Raw genomic sequence first — 16349 nt, 5'->3', positions numbered from 1 at the left:
CGTCGCCGGTGGAGTAAGATGCAGCAATGTCACTCGGCAGAGGTCCCGACACCGTGCGGGCTGCGACACCATGCAGAGGCTGGGAGAGGACCGGAGAAGCTGCCGGCCCGCTTTGCCGTGGATTCTTGAGCAGGCTGTTTTAGAAATTCTAAATTGATAATGCATTCGTAGCTAACGCACAGAAAACCCAGTGCATTTTTTATTTCTTTTTTTTTTTAGCTCACATTTTCAAAGACCTCCTATAGTTAACATTATAATATAGTTAGCTGCTACAAATAATCAGGGCTGATTATAGGAAAACTGTCAGTGTCTGCTCAGGTCTGAAAAGGCTGCAGCAAATGGCTTTTCTCCTCGCCATGGAGACTGGGGTCTGTTTTTACGGTTACTCTGGAAACCACAGCCCTTCTGTTGTGAGTCCTTTTCAGTTACTTTAGCTATTAAACCCTCGGCTGAGACAAAAGCAAGGACGCACGCAGACACTGGCTCAGAAGGAAACCCCGGCCGGAGGAGGACTGCGGCTGCCAGCCCGGCGCGTTTTATCAGGGGGCGGGAGCCACCTCTGCCACCAGCTCGCCCCGCTGTGCCCCCTCCCGCCCCGCGGGCAGAGGCTGCACCCTCTGGCCCCGGCTGCCCAGGAGGTGGAGCCTTCCCCTGCCTACACTGGATTCCAGGGTCCCGGGAAACAAACGCTGGGGCTGGTTTTATAATGCAAATGCCCTGCTGGAGAGACTGCTGGGCTGTTGTTTTAAGAAAGGGGAGTCCCCAGTCCTTAGGGTCATCTCCGTTGGAGCCTCAGAGCCCCGTGCACTCAGGGGGTTGGTGCCTGGTGGCTTGGGCTGCAGGGGAGGCCCCTTCCTTTTTCCAGCGCCTTCCTCGGAACGAACACGGCTGTTTTCACTTACAAGGTGGTTAACGTGCTCTCCTCTCAAAAAGGAAAATAAAGATGGAAGAAAGGAATTGGAAGTTTGGAATTTTCTCTGGAAGAACCCGCAGCCTGAACAGTCCCCAAGGAAGCTATCCATCGGCCCCTCACCTGGGGGGACACTGCTGCCAGGGGCACAGCCCCCCACTTGCACGGTTAAGCCCCCACCGCTGCCACCCGCCTGTTCTGAGGGGTCCACACTGGGAGCAGAGTTAAAGCCAGAACACTTGGTAACCAAATGAATAACAACTGATATTTGTTAACAAGAAGCAGCCCTAGGAGGGGAGAAGGAAAAAAAGCCCTTTCTTTCCTCATGCCCAGGCCCTTTCAGTGGGCTTGGTTGTTTGCCATTGAGATGCAAAGAAGTGAACTGGCCGGGCCGGGCAGGTGTGCCCCCCCCCCCCCCCAGGGCCTGGCCCTTCCCCTGGGGACTGCCTGCCAGGAGACCCTCACCCTCACGGGACAGGACTGCGGGGTCAGGGGGAGGTCTGTCAGAGGGAAAGAGTGGTCACTTGATTTCTGCCGCAGTGAAAGTGGCTTGAGCATGGGTAAAAGCTGACAAGCCACGAGGAAGCACACTGTCCAGACTTCCAGTCCCAAAGATGTGCTGCAAGTGGGTTTCTAACAGTCTCCCCGGCTTTGGCCTTGGCGGGAGAGTGCTGAAGCCACGCCACCAGGCACCTGGGTGTCAGTGTCTGTGTCTGTCCTTCCGGTGGCTCACTCAGCCGCTGTGTTCAGCATCTACTGTGCACCAGGCCCTTCTGTCACCCCTGGGAAGTGTCCCCTGAGCAACCGGTGAACCCCTCTCTGCTGGCTGCCCTCCCTAGTGGTTAGTGGGTGCTGGGGCTGGTGACGGGGCTGCCTCCCCCAGGTGCACCTCCCTGACTGACACCAGACCCCTTGTGCACTCCCTCCCTTTTCCCAGGGGTCTCTGAAGCCAAGGGACAGGAAGTCTGGCCAGCAGGGTGAGGGCAGCCCTCTCAGTGCCTCCTCAGCTGCCGCCTCAGATGTTTTCCCACATGCCGGTCTCCCGAGCAATCCCTGAGTTTTGGACTTGTTGTCAAAGCTGTCCCTGGATTTTGGTTGCCTGTGGGTAAATTGGTATTTTCTGTAATTTTGTCCAAGTGCCTGATCCCTGAGTGACTTCAGCGCTGCTCCAGAGATGCACCTAGGTTCATTTGCGTTTTTTGGTGTTGTCTAGAGGTGGTTACGCAGTACGTGTGTCCTCTGTGTGATGTCAGACACAGCTCTGGGGGGTTGTATATTAAAAGCTGCCAGCCTTTATAAATTGCTGTTGAAAAGTGAATTATGGCTCCTTTAGAGTTTTCCACGCCATAGCTTGTCATATATCAGCCCGATGCCAGCTCCATGTCGCAAGGTCCCCTCAATTTCAACTTTCCGGTATGCGCAGTCGCATGGATCCCTGCTCCCGTTGCCGTGTTAGCCGTGTACAGCAAGCCATGCTGAGACGCCCGTACCCTGCAGTGCCCACGGTCACCCAGCTGAACTGCGAGCCTTCTCTGTTGTCTGCGACACTGATGCGCTGGGTCCTGGGAGCACCTGTGTGGTCCTAGTGCTCAGGTGTTTCCACAGCTTACCGAAACCTCACAGCTCCTGTTTCATCTCCCCAGCCACACCGCACACCCCTGAGGGCCAGGGCCGCACCCTAGATGTCCCTGGACTCCTCGCACTCCCGCCTGGCCTGGGTCGGGTCCCCTGCTGCAGGTGTTTTCTTTGGCCTGTGCTGTGTCCTTGGCCCCCACGGGGGTACATGGGCACCCTTTCTGGTCTAGAAGGTCAGACTTAGCACTCCACAGAGACTTGGGTCCTGTGAGCCATGAACTTGAGACAGAGCCTCTGGTCTGCCGTGGCTGGGTGTGAGGGGCATGGCTGGCAGGTAGCCTTGCAGCTGAACGCATCCAGGGGGTGGCCCAGAGCCTTGCAGCCCGGGCATGGCCGGAGGGTCTGCCCTGCCGCGGGGCCCAGCCCTCCTCCCCGAATCCTCCTCCCAGGCTGAGACTGGTGCAGGTCACGTGCCCACCTGCACCAGACACCTGCCCCTCGTGCTGAGGCCTGGGTTTGTAACGGGTGGTGGAACGGCAGCTTCGGAACATCTTTAATTTCAGTTGCATATTTAGCAATATTGTGCTCTGTGGGACAATGGGGCCTTTCAGAAAATATAGACACCGTTTATGGAGGGTTTTTTTTTCATTACATTTTTAATAGAATCCTGTATTTTCTCCTGGCTTTATAACTTGTGCAAAATGTATCAGAAATATACAGAAGTGAATGCAGCACAATGAAAGCACAGATCTGCAGGATTAATCGGAATATTTTTATGCAAAGGACATTTTATGCCAGGACACACAATAAACACATCCTTTTCCTCCTCGTGCATGGCTTCAGCACCCAGAACCCGTGTGCATTAATAGGTTGGAGAACCCGGTGTTTACTCATTTTTCTGCTTGGGCCAGAGACATTGTCCAGGGGGGGCGTTCAGGAGGGATCGCCTTTGATGATTTTGTAAATACTTTGCGTAAGTTTTATTTATTTGTGGAAAACTACACAGTTTCCCAAGAGCCTGGCCGAGGTCAGGAACCCCAGGAAAGACGTGTCGGATGCTAGGCGAGTAAGCATCAGACAGAGCTCCGGGGTCAGCTCCCTGATGGACGTGCCTGGGCACACTGGGCTGTGCGGGCAGGAGGGCCCGGCGCCCTCCCGGGAACTGCTGTGGTGGAGAAGCCCCCACCTCACCTTGCTGCCCGGGCATTTCCTCCGTCCTGCACTGCGTGCTTGTGGGCTGTTTCTCTTGGGTCCTGACCCAGTACGTGGTGGTGCATCACCACATGCATGGACGTGTGGGCACACAGCAGAGAGGAAAAGGAGGCGCGGCGGGTACCCTGCTGGGCAGGAGCCTGCAGGGGGTCCAGGGAGAACGTTCTGGGGCTGCCCCCATGGTCCTGGAGTTCTACAGGCAGGACTGTGTCTGCACCACACAGGCAGGAGCTGGGGTCCCTGAGAGCCGCAGGGAGCGGGCGTGGGGCCTCCCCAGCTTCCCGCGCCCACGGCCGCGCCGGAAGGCACCGAGCAGGTCCACGGGCCCTTGTCACACGGAAGAGCTGAAGCAGGACGGAGAGGCCGTGTGCGCCACACAAGCCAGGTAGCCGGGCCAGCTGGAGCCGGCTGTGTCCTCGCACGGCAGCCGCGCTCCGCCGGGAAAGCCCCGCGCCTCCTCCGTGTTGACACTTCCCACCACTCTATAGGGTTAGGTCTGTGGCACACACAGAAGAGGAAGTCATTTTATTTTACACAAATCAGCTACTTAAAGTAAATTGAGATATATAGAATTTACCAATGAAATGAGTGATTTGGTGTGAATAAAAGAGGTGGAGTGTTGTAAATCAGCTCTGACAGCCAAATGGGGAAATTGACAGAGCACTGTAATCACTCCCAACATCCACTGAAGTTATTGATCCAGAGCCCCTATAATCCCCTTCACACAACACAAGCAATTTCCTATAATACCTGTAATAACGGTGCATTCAGACTGAAGTGGCCGTCTGCTGCCTTGTATCTAATGGTGACGCGGCCTCCGCTGAGTGCGAGTGGCTACGGGGACGCAGCGCGCCCAGGCCGCCCGCCTCGCCTAGGTAACAGCTCCGATAAGGGCGCGCGTGCAGGAGATAAACCGCTCCGCGCGCCGAGGAAAACGCGCTATTAATTGCTGGCTTGCTAAATACGATGTAAGGCCGGCGCGCGCAGCCTGTGACCGGCCGGGGCCTTGATAAACTTCTTGGGCCATCCATCCCCCGCTATCTGATGTGCACTACAACGGAGAGAGGCAGCTGACGGGTCATTACCCCCTTGCCAGGTGTTCTCCCGTGAAATGTTCCTCCAGTTTTACAAGCTCCTGCTCGCGCTGATGGATTATTCCGCAGCCTTATCAAAGCTTTGCCAGCTCCTCATTAATATATAGAGCGAGCCGCGCGGTTCTATATATCATTGTCTTCCTCGTGGGGAGGGCCAATCAGTCAGCCATTATCAACCAGGCGGCAGCAGGCAGGCAATCAGACCCGACGGCAGAGAATCATGGGAGCTCAGGAAGGTTAAATGAGGCTGACAGTTGCGATAATGACGATTATACTATAAATTAAGATATGATGATAAAGGAGAATAAAAGACACAATCTGAAGCAATATTTGGTCTAACATGCCTCTCTTTCTCGCTCCTGTTAAACGGCCATAACATTTATCACATCGAACAAGAATGGACGTTTAACTACCGTGATAAAATGGGACAGCATCAGATTGAAACCCCAACAAGTTGTGATTACAATGTCAGGCACTTTTCCACTGGGTGAGGAAAAGCGGGAGATAGAGCATATGTTATAATCATTCATGCATTATTCTGTAGAATGAAAAGAAAATAGATCTATTTTAGAAATGTCTTTCAGCCTTCTAGATGGAAAACCAAAGGAAACAGTTAATATATTCTTCTGCCTCCAGGATCATTTTTATCAATGAAACAATGGGAAGTGAAGTGAGAGTTCTCCCCTCGCACCTTCTCCCCAACGCCTGTTAGGCGCTGATTCAGCGGCGGCGGGAGCTGCGTGAGGCCTCGGGCCCTGCTGAATTCCACAGTAAAGGCAGCGAGCGTCAGCCCGAGGGTTCCCGTGTGTGGCTTCCACCGGAAGCCAGGATCTAACACGTGAAACCACACGGGGGGCCAGGCAGGCTACGGAAGTGGGTGGAGGCCAGAGGGGCCCTTCACGGTTGGTCTTTCAGCTGGGAAGAAGAGATAATCATGCCAGGCGAAGGCGACCACGCTGGCCTGCACCTGAGTCCAGGGGGCAGGGGAGCCATCAGCATTGCCCCTGCCTCTGTGTCCCTGAGAGCACCAGGCTCCCGGGCCCGAATTGTTTTCTTGCAACTCACTGATGTCCATTTAAACTCTGGGCTGCCCACCTCGGCACTGCTGGCCACAGATCCCCAGTCACGGTGGGGCTGTGTGTCGGCACCCGGTTCCGGGTGCCAGGTGCTGGTAGCACACCCCGCCACCACCCCTAGGGTGGCCCTGAAGTTCTCCAGGACAAGCTCCTCCCTGTTGAGAACTGTGGACACAGACGGTGGAGTTCTTGGAGGTCTCCCTGAGGGCCTGCGGAGTCCACGGGAGCAGACACAGGGACGCCCATGGGAGTGGCAGCTTTCGGGCAGTGTTGCATTTGCTACCCGATCCCTGCCACCTGCTAGCACCCTGACGATTGGTGTTTCTCTGTGTTTTTTTTTTTTTTTTTTAATGAACGTAGGTAAAGGAAGTCTGGAGACTTGGTTTATAAACTTGGGTCTGCTGGGGGTGCTTGGTGAGCGCCACGCTCTTGGCACAGTCCTGGGATCCGGAGAGGGGCCGAGGACCCACCGCCTTCCTGGAACACGTGCTCAGCACGGCCCACGGCCCACGCCCTCCCACACGTACCTGGTGCGTCTTTGTCATGGGAGCAGGCATGTTACATAGCGGTCAGACACCACTGTGCTCTCTTGCTTGCACACCTGGAGGTGCTTCTGAATCGAGTCTGTGTCCCCTGCGAGGCTGGCACTGCGCGTGGCCCCGCGTGGCCCCCATCGGGTGTGCACGGGTGTTGTTCAACAAGCAGATGCTCTGAGCTCCGGCTGGGGTTCTGCGTGCTACGGTCGGACCGTGGTTCCTCGCCCAGTGAAGCTGGGCAGGGAGGGGCCTTGGAGTTGCTGCGTGCTTGCTGTGAGGGCGTGATGCTGGCCTGGGAGCCGGGTGCTCGGATGGACAGCAGCAGCCTTCCCCGTAGCGCACGTCAGAGCCGCCTTGGCCCCATCCGTGTGTATCCAACATGATTTCCAGACACCCAGACGACAAAAACCCATCGGTCCCTGGAGTGTGCAGATGGCACTTCCAGTGCCTTCCCCTGGGCCAGCGTGAGCACGTGAGCTGTGCCAGCCTCCCGGGCACGTGGCCGGCCCAGGTCCTCTGTGGGACGGGCGCTTTGTCACCTGGCGGCCAGCTCTGATGCGGGCACGTGAGCCGCGGGCAGGGGAGCGCCTTGTTCCTCCGTCCGTTGTGTTCGCGGGAGCCCAGCGCGGTATTAGCTGTGAATAATCACCGCCGCCCAGGCAGCTCCTGGAGCGTGAATGAGAGGCTGCTCCCGCAGAAATGATTTGTGCCCTGGCTGATTGTCACCCACAGAAAATGAGAAGGGGCGCATTCAATGCAGAGTCATGTGTTCCGTACAATTACTGGATTAATAATTTTATTCCATTACTGTGTGGGTAGCGAGGACATCAGCCTGGCGATCTGCAATTCCAGTAGATTTCTAAGCGTCCCGTTAAAGGAGTGAGCAGGGGTCAGGAAACTTAATTATGCTATAACTAGATAGAAATTGCCAAGTGATAAAAAGAAACATCCAGGCAGATTCACCAGGAAATTGCAGCCTTAATAATATAGTATAATGCCTACTTCTATACAATTACTGGAGACCCTCAAGAGTTCAGGAAAACAGCCTTAGGTTTCCAGTAACTACAAAAAAAACTATGAAAATTACATTTTTGCATCTTGCTGTAAATATTTTTTCAAAAAATAAATAGCATCATTACTTGATCGTCAGACACCTTGCGTTCACCCAGGCCGGAGGTCACAACTACCTTGAGGTTTTAGAAGGACGGGCGGGTTGGATTAGAGAAGAGTAATTTGTATTTGCAAATTGAGCTTCCTGCATTCTCCTTTAAAACACTGTCTATTCCTTGCAGTCTCTCAGGGAAAGAAAGAAAGAAGAAACGCCCACCGCAGAGATGTGTTCCGATGCCTGCCAGCTCTGGGGAGACTTGGTGGGCTTGGGGCTACATCCGGTCTGCAGGGTTGCCACCAGGCTCAGGGATGCCTGCGGGATTGAAAGCCAGGCACGCCCACGGCCCTGCCACACTCCCGAGAGTGGCCCGGGCAGGAACGGAGCTGTGCCGAGGCGCGAGGAGGGCTCTGAACACAGCGCCCCCGCTCCCGCGCACTGCCGGGCCCTGCTCTCTCGCTCCCTTCCCGGGGAGAAGTCATTTCTTGAGCTCGCCCAGGAGAGCCGCGTTTCATTTCGCATTCTGAGGACACTGATTAATCAGCCAGCTCCCTGCCCAGAGCTGGCCATTCTGCCCAGAAATCTGCATATCTGCACGCGGCTGTGCGGCCGAGTTTAATTTCCTACAGGAACTGATACTAATCACCCTGTTTAAACAGAGGGGTTTGGGGTCTGCACAAATGTGACATTTTTCCTGTAGAACTTGCAGAATATTTTTCCCTTTTTTTTTTTTCCAATTTAAAGGGACATCCGCCCCTCCAGCTTAACCTGGGAGAGTCGCTGCCGTGGCATTTTATTTTCTCTTGAGCGCTGATTGTGTGCATGGTGAAGAGAACCCAGGTTCACCTGGTAGGTGAGGGAAAAGGGTTAAATAGAGTTGGGACTGCGAAGGCCCTGTGTGGCGCCTGCGGTGCCTCTGATTCTGTAGGTGTCCCCGGGCCCCTCAGGTTAAAGCGAGGCTGGGCTGTGGGCAGAGCTGAGCGCCTCGGCCCTCGGCCCCCGCCAGGAGCATTTGAGCATTTGGCGTCTTTGATTCTGGCTGCCTGCAGCACAATGGCGGCTCAGGCAGGGAACGGGTGGCAGGCGAGCCCGTGCCAGCTGGCAGGAGGCAGCGCCCCGTCAAGGAAGCACCTTCCAGGGCTCGCTCAGCATCAGCCCGTGGCCTCTCCCCCACGGAGGTGAATCTGGGGCGGTGTTTGCTCCACGGGGCCTCGGGAAAGCCATGTGCCTAGCCAAGAGATGCTGGCCGCACGCCTGACCCAGCCCATCTCCAGTTTCCTGAAGGGACAGGAGGCCAGTGGGCCCCAGGGCCCCCCAGCGAGGTTGGACTCTGCACGCTTTGGCTGTGTGCTCAGCGGGCAAGGCCAGACAGTGCTCTGGCTCCAGGCTGAGTAGCCAGCTCCATCACACGCGGGTGCAGGCGGGACGCTGACGGGACAGGGCCCCCTTGCTGCAAGAGCTGTGTTTCTGTTCCCACCCAGTGTGCCCTGGGTGAGCTTGCAGGTGGCATTGCAGCACCGAGCAGGTCCAGGCACCTGGCCTGTCACCTCGGACGTCGGTCTGTGCGTCAGGCCATTCAGGAGCCCCTATCCTGGCTATTTCAATGAACGGTCTCCACCCAGGGTGCCCCCACCCCGCTGGGCTGAAGGACACGAAGTGCTGTCCCCCTCTCGCGCAAGCTTTCCCTGAAGTCTGCTCCATGTGGAGCGCAGCGTCGGCGCTGGAGGAGCCGGGGCCAGGGGCGCTCGCGGGCGGAGCGGGATCCCAGGCCTCGCAAGGGCGGCTGGCCGCTGTTCCTGTCACTCTTCCCTGCACCTCGCGCTCTATTTTCTTTGCCCATTGTAAATCACAAGGGTATCACCCCAGGCAAATAGCGGCTTAGATTGTTTATCTGTCTCTGCTAATAGCATTGTATTTGAAGTCTTAAAGTCCCAAGTGGCTTGAAAGGGCACTATTACACGGCATCAGGTTTTATTGCAAAATGACTGGGTCCCTGCTTTGAAGTCTTAATGCGGCCTGGGTGTCAGCGCCGCGTCTTTTCCAATTTAAACTTTAAGCAGGATCTCCTTGAAACACGCCGCTTTCTTCTGCGCGGAGCGAGGAGCGGTTAATAACTCGGCAGCGCATTGTTTCCCAGAGAGCGACGCCGGTGTGGCTGGTGTGGTGCCAGCAAGCCTGGAACGGAGAAGCTGGTGCTTTTCTCACTCAGGAGCGAACCTGGCGGACTACGCGTGGGTCCTTCGTCTTGCTGAATTACTAACAGGAAGCACAACCCCAGCACCTGCCCCCATTGTGACCCACGCACACGCACACGCACACACACACACATGAGAATGTCAGGAAGCCTACATTCCTCGGAATAAGCGATGCAGCCCTTCTCCAGGAAAACCCATGAGTCCCAGTGCCGTCCCGGAGCAGGCGTGGGGGCCCCGGGGGAGGGAGGTGAGGCAGTAAGGGAAGCGGCAGAGCCGACCGCACCATGGGCACCCCAAACCCTGTGAGGGGTGCGGGAGCTGCTGAGCGTGAGGCCCCACCTGTCCGCCATAGCCCGGCCGGGCAGCCGCCCCGTGAGGCTGGCGGAGAAGCCTCTCTTGGCACTGCACAGGTGCGAGGGCCACGGATAGAGCCAGCCACACTCAGACATCCAGGGAGCGTGTGTGTGCGTGCAAGTAATGTGTGTGTGAGTGTGTAAGCTATGTGTATGCATGTGTGTGTGCAAGTAATGTGAGTGTGCAAGTTATGTATGTGTGTGCATGTGTGTGTGCACGTAATGTGTGAATGTGCAAGTTATGTATGTGTGCAAGCTGTGTATGTGTGTGGTGTGTAATATGTGTCATTCTGTGTGTGCATGTCACTGCACATGTGATTGTGTATGTCATCGTGTATGTGTGTGATGTCTGTGCAACAGGTATGCTTGTGGATGTGTAAATGTGTGTGCACTGTGTGTGATTGCGCGTGTATATGATTGTGTCACATGTGATTGTGTACGTACATTGTTGTGATTCTGAATATGTGTGCTGTGTGGTTGTCCATGGTGTGTATGCATGTGTGTACATGTGCATAATGGTGCATGTGTGTGTGTATGAGTGAACTTCAAAAAGTTTGTGGAAAATACACTTAAGAGATGTTTCTTTTTGAAAAAAGTTTTTGAAATCCATGTATTTTTCATGATAGGCATTTTGCATGAACATTGTGAAGACCCCTGCATGTGCGTGTGTGCCTGTGCATGTGTGTGTCTTCAGGATGAAGTGAATGGGCACAAGTTTTGGAGACGGCGCCTGGCTCAGAACCTCGGGATGACACGGGCAGCACGCCTGGGAGTTGGGACTCCAGTGCCAGGACCACGTGCCCCAGCGGCCGGGACCCCTGAGGTCACAGCAGTGGACTCCCTGCTGTGCTCAGTGGTGGCAGCCAGGGAAGTGTGGCTCTGAGTGAATCTGTGACATTGGAAGCCATGCCCGGCTCCTGGGCAGCACAGGGGCCTTGGCATCCCGTGGGGCCCTCGCGGTGGTACCTGTCTGAATGCCCTCAGGTGCCAGGGCAGAGGAGCCACAGACACGAGGGGTTTTCCTGCCGTGGAGCAGCCCCAGCTGATGGAAGAGCCGAGCTTCTGCAGACTCACCTGTCCCTGAGCCCTGGAGGGCCAGGGTCAGAGACGGCGACCGGCCAGGTCAGCACACCATGCAGACGCTGACCCCGGCCCTTCTCTGTGCTGGGCTGTGCCTGGCCTGTCACGGCTTGGTCCCCACAGCAGCGCCACTTCTGAAGCTCAGACAGTGCAGTCATTGCCGCCGTTTGCTAGGAAGTGAGAGGACCTGGATCAACGCAGGTCTGGGACGCTGGAGCGGGCATCGTCCCCACTGCTGTTGAAGATGAAGGTCCCTGGGAGGACCCGCGGCCGGCGCTCTGTGTCTCCGTGGGGAGCCTGCACAGGGCCCTTCTGCTCCCAGCCCTTCCTGGGCGGGCGGCCAACGCGGCTGCCTCCCGCAGCGGGGCCTGGAGGAGCACAGTGCTTGCCAGATGCCGCAGTCAGGGGACTGCGGGATGGCACGTGCAGGAAGTAGCCGGTTCCCGGCACAGCACAGCACAGCAGAGCGATGGAGGCGCGGGGCTGCCCTTCCTCTGCTTGCCCTTCCCCGCACAGCCCGTTTTATCTCATCCGGGAGTCACGAGTTAGCCCAGCCTCCAGATGCCGGTGCAGGGAGGTAATTGACGGTGAATGTCAAATACTAAATCCTATCTGGTTATTACCCGGAGCATGAGCCATGTAAGTAGCTGAACAATTACAGCTGTGATTGACTAGGTGGGAACCGAAATCCTAAACATCAACTGCCAGAAGGGATAATTGTGACACATTAGCACCTGCTCACGCAAGACTGACGGCTCCTCAGTCTCCGGATCTCGCGCTCACACCGCTCGCGGTGCTTCTCCGCGTTGAGTGCAGTCACACGAGAGTTCCCGAGGGTGACAGGAACTCGGCGTCCGTGTTACGCACGCCGTCAGTACAGCTGCTCGTCTCCGGCCCCGGTTTCTTGCTGACACGCTCCCCACTCACTGAGGCGCGAGGAGGTGGGCTTGGGGAGGCCACGGAGGCACGGCCATTGAGTGCTTCTGATGAAGCGTTCCCGCCAGCCACAAGTGTGGCGTGAGGCGTGTCATTTGTCGGCTCTGTGTATCTGCCTGCCTCCTGTAAACCTGCCCATCTGAAGTCTTGTCTGTCGCCCCATGTGTCGCACACTGGAGTTGGGTAGGTGACCCCTGCCCCTGCAGGTCAAGCCGAGGTAGCAGGGTTAGTGTCCCATGAATGCTGCAGCCCCTGGCGGCGGGGTGGCAGGTGCAGAGCGACACACAGGGGCACAGGTGTGCTCACGTCTCCCTCCAGGCAACGCCCCCGCAAAGCTCTGGCCCGTGTGTTCGGTTGGGGTCAGAAGTGCACGTTGCTGACTTCCCTGCCCCTCAGAGATTGTTGTGATCACGCTCTCTCCTGCGAGTGGGGACTGGGCTAGGTCCTTGCTGTCTGAGGGTAGGGCAGTCCTGGAGCATCCACTAAGACAGAGCGGGGAGGGGAGGGCAGTCCCGGAGCATCCTCTGGGCTGGAGTGGGGAGGGTAGGGCGGTCCCAGAGCACCCTCTGGGCTGGAGTGGGGAGGGTAGGGTGGTCCCGAAGCATCTGCTGGGCTGGAGCGGGGAGGGTAGGGTGGTCCCGGAGCATCCTCTGGGCTGGAGTGGGGAGGGTAGGGCAGTCCTGGAGCATCCTCTGGGACGGAGCATCCTCTGGGCTGGAGTGGGGAGGGGAGGGCAGTCCCAGAGCATCCTCTGGGCTGGAGCGGGGAGGGTAGGGCAGTCCCAGAGCATCCTCTGGGCTGGAGCATGGAGGGTAGGGCAGTCCCAGAGCATCCTCTGGGCTGGAGCGGGGAGGGTAGGGCAGTCCCGGAGCATCCGCTGGGCTGGAGCGGGGCAGGTAGGGCAGTCCCAGAGCATCCTCTGGGCTGCAGTGGGGAGGGAAGGGCAGTCCCGGAGCATCCGCTGGGACAGAGCGGGGAGGGTAGGGCGGTCCCAGAGCATCCTCTGGGCTGGAGTGGGGAGGGAAGGGCAGTCCTGGAGCATCCTCTGGGCTGGAGCGGGGCAGGTAGGGCGGTCCAGGAGCATCCTCTGGGCTGGAGCGGGGAGGGTAGGGCGGTCCAGGAGCATCCTCTGGGCTGGAGCGGGGAGGGTAGGGCTGTCCTGGAGCATCCGCTGGGCTGGAGCGGGGCAGGTAGGGCAGTCCCGGAGCATCCTCTGGGCTGGAGCGGGGAGGGTAGGGTGGTCCAGGAGCATCCGCTGGGACGGAGCATCCTCTGGGCTGGAGCATGGAGGGTAGGGCAGTCCCAGAGCATCCTCTGGGCTGGAGTGGGGAGGGTAGGGCAGTCCAGGAGCATCCTCTGGGCTGGAGCGGGGAGGAGAGGGTGGTCCCGGAGCATCCTCTGGGCTGGAGTGGGGAGGGTAGGGCAGTCCAGGAGCATCCTCTGGGCTGGAGCGGGGAGGAGAGGGTGGTCCCGGAGCATCCTCTGGGCTGGAGTGGGGAGGGGAGGGCGGTCCTGGAGCATCCGCTGGGACGGAGCATCCTCTGGGCTGGAGCAGGAGGTGTATCAGGCTGCTGGGTGGGGATGCAGGATGGTGCGTGCGGGCAGTAGACGCTCTCAGAAGTACTCCGTTTATGCCCAGGTTTTACCCAGTCATCGACTCCTCCATTCACCCTCTCACCACTCGCACATCCTTTCATTTTACCAGCGTGCAGTGAGTAGCTGTTCTGTGCCAGCCCCTGCGTAGCCAGCCAGGCATTGGCACCCATGAGACACAGAATCTGATTTCTGGGAGCTTCCAGTCTGAAAGGGAGGACGACACATCAACACGTAGCTGCTGCTCCGTGGATGGAAACCACATAGCGTTGGAGCTTGTTTGCCCTGTAGACGCTGTCGCAGGGGAGGAGCTTGAGCTGGGTTTGAGGAGGAAGAGAAGTTTTCCCAGGTGTGGAAACGGAGGGATGGAGGGTTACTAAGGCAGGCAGAGGAACAGTGCCCAGAACACGCACAGGTCAGCTTCCTGGCGGGTTAGAGTGGGATGGGCAGATGGGCTCACTGCATGTGGTTCCAGGAGTGACCGAGGGGTGGAGGAGAGAGGTGTAGCTGATCAAGGGGAAGCCAGAGGTTGGGGGTTCTGCTGGGGGTGTGCCTGGCTGTGGAGGGTGGGCGAGGAGAGAGCAGGTGCCCCAGGCCTGGCTGTGGAGGGTGGGTGAGGAGAGGGGGGTGCCCCAGGCCTGGTTGTGGAGGGTGGGTGAGGAGAGGCAGACAGGTGCCCCAGGCCTGGCTGTGGAGGGTGGGTGAGGAGAGGGTGGGTGCCCCAGGCCTGGCTGTGGAGGGTGGGTGAGGAGAGGGTGGGTGCCCCAGGCCTGGCTGTGGAGGGTGGGTGAGGAGAGGGTGGGTGCCCCAGGGCTGACTGTGAGTGTGGGTGAGAGGGTGGGGCAGGTGCCCAGGGCTGGCTGTGGAGGGTGGGTAAGGAGAGGGTGGGTGCCCCAGGGCTGACTGTGAGTGTGGGTGAGAGGGTGGGGCAGGTGCCCAGGGCTGGCTGTGGAGGGTGGGTGAGGAGAGGCAGACAGGTGCCCCAGGCAGTACTTAAGGCGCTGTGAGAATCTGGAGGAAAAGGTGTTTAAGTGATGCCCCACGGAAGAGGCAAGGGACGGCGTTATGAGGCCTGGCAGTTGGAAGCAGGAGGTGTGCGGGGCCCGCGGGAGCATCTGGACCTGCTTCTGCTGCCTGGCGTGGGTGAACCTGCAGGAATCCTAACTGTAGGAGAGGATTGAGGATGAGTCAGTTTGAATTTGGACAGGATGCAGTTTTTTGCTCATTTTCTTCCTACTTAATGATCTTCTTTTTGACAGAAAAGTTGAGTTTTATGATGTAAAATCATGCCATTCAGTACCATGTATCACAGAGAGAGTAGCAGGGGGATAGCCCTCATAGCCTTGCTCCCCGAGCCCCAGCTCATCCTAAAGGTGGCTGAGACAGCCAGAGGTAGACACCGCCCCCGACAGCTCCCCCCGGGGACCCTCATGCCCTCTGTGACAGCCAGAGGTGGACACCACCCCCGACAGCTCCCCCCGGGGACCCTCATGCCCTCTGTGACAGCCAGAGGTGGACACCGCCCCGACAGCTCCCCCCAGGGACCCTCATGCCCTCTGTGACAGCCAGAGGTGGACACCGCCCCGACAGCTCCCCCCGGGGACCCTCATGCCCTCTGTGACAGCCAGAGGTGGACACCGCCCCGACACCTCCCCCCGGGGACCCTCGTGCCCTCTGTGACAGAGGTGGGCACCACCCCGACAGCTCCCCCCGGGGACCCTCATGCCCTCTGTGACAGGTGGACACCACCCCGACAGCTCCCCTGGGGACCCTCATGCCCTCTGTGACAGCCAGAGGTGAACACCACCCCGACAGCTCCCCCCGGGACCCTCATGCCCTCTGTGACAGCCAGAGGTGGACACCGCCCCAACAGCGCCCCCCGGGGACCCTCATGCCCTCTGTGACAGAGGTGGGCACCGCCCCCAACAGCGCCCCCCCCGGGACCCTCATGCCCTCTGTGACAGGTGGACACCACCCCGACAGCTCCCCCCGGGGACCCTCATGCCCTCTGTGACAGCCAGAGGTGGACACCGCCCCGACAGCTCCCCCTGGGACCCTCATGCCCTCCGCAGGTGCCCAGTGAGCCAGGTTCGAGCTGAACTTGCAGGCCAGGGCAGGAGACAGCGTGCATGTGTGCAGATGTACAGACAGGCTGTGACCCCAGAGGCACAGAGAGGATGAGGGACAGTGACTCATGGAGGGAAGTGGGTGTGGCTCTATCTGGAGACCAGGAGGAGGCATGGATGAGGGTCTCTGTGGGGGACCAGGAGGAGACGTGGATGAGGGTCTCTGGGGAACCAGGAGGAGATGTGGATGAGGGTCTCTGGGGGGACCAGGAGGAGATGTGGATGAGTCTCTGTGGGGGACCAGGAGGAGACGTGGATGAGGGTCTCTGGGGGGACCAGGAGGAGGTGGGGAGTGAGGGTCTCTGGGGGGACCAGGAGGAGGCGTGGATGAGGGTCTCTGTGGGGGACCAGGAGGAGACGTGGATGAGGGTCTCTGGGGGGACCAGGAGGAGACGTGGATGAGGGTCTCTGGGGGGACCAGGAGGAAACGTGGATGATGGTCTCTGTGGGGGACCAGGAGGAGGCGTGGATGAGGGTCTCTGTGGGGGACCAGGAGGAGGCGTGGATGAGGGTCTCTGTGGGGGACCAGGAGGAGACGTGGATGAGGGTCTCTGT

Source organism: Lepus europaeus, chromosome 6 (assembly GCF_033115175.1).
Source record: "Lepus europaeus isolate LE1 chromosome 6, mLepTim1.pri, whole genome shotgun sequence".
NCBI classification, from domain to species: domain Eukaryota; kingdom Metazoa; phylum Chordata; class Mammalia; order Lagomorpha; family Leporidae; genus Lepus; species Lepus europaeus.
The sequence above is the reverse complement of the archived record's forward strand: the minus strand, read 5'-3'. Positions refer to the sequence as shown.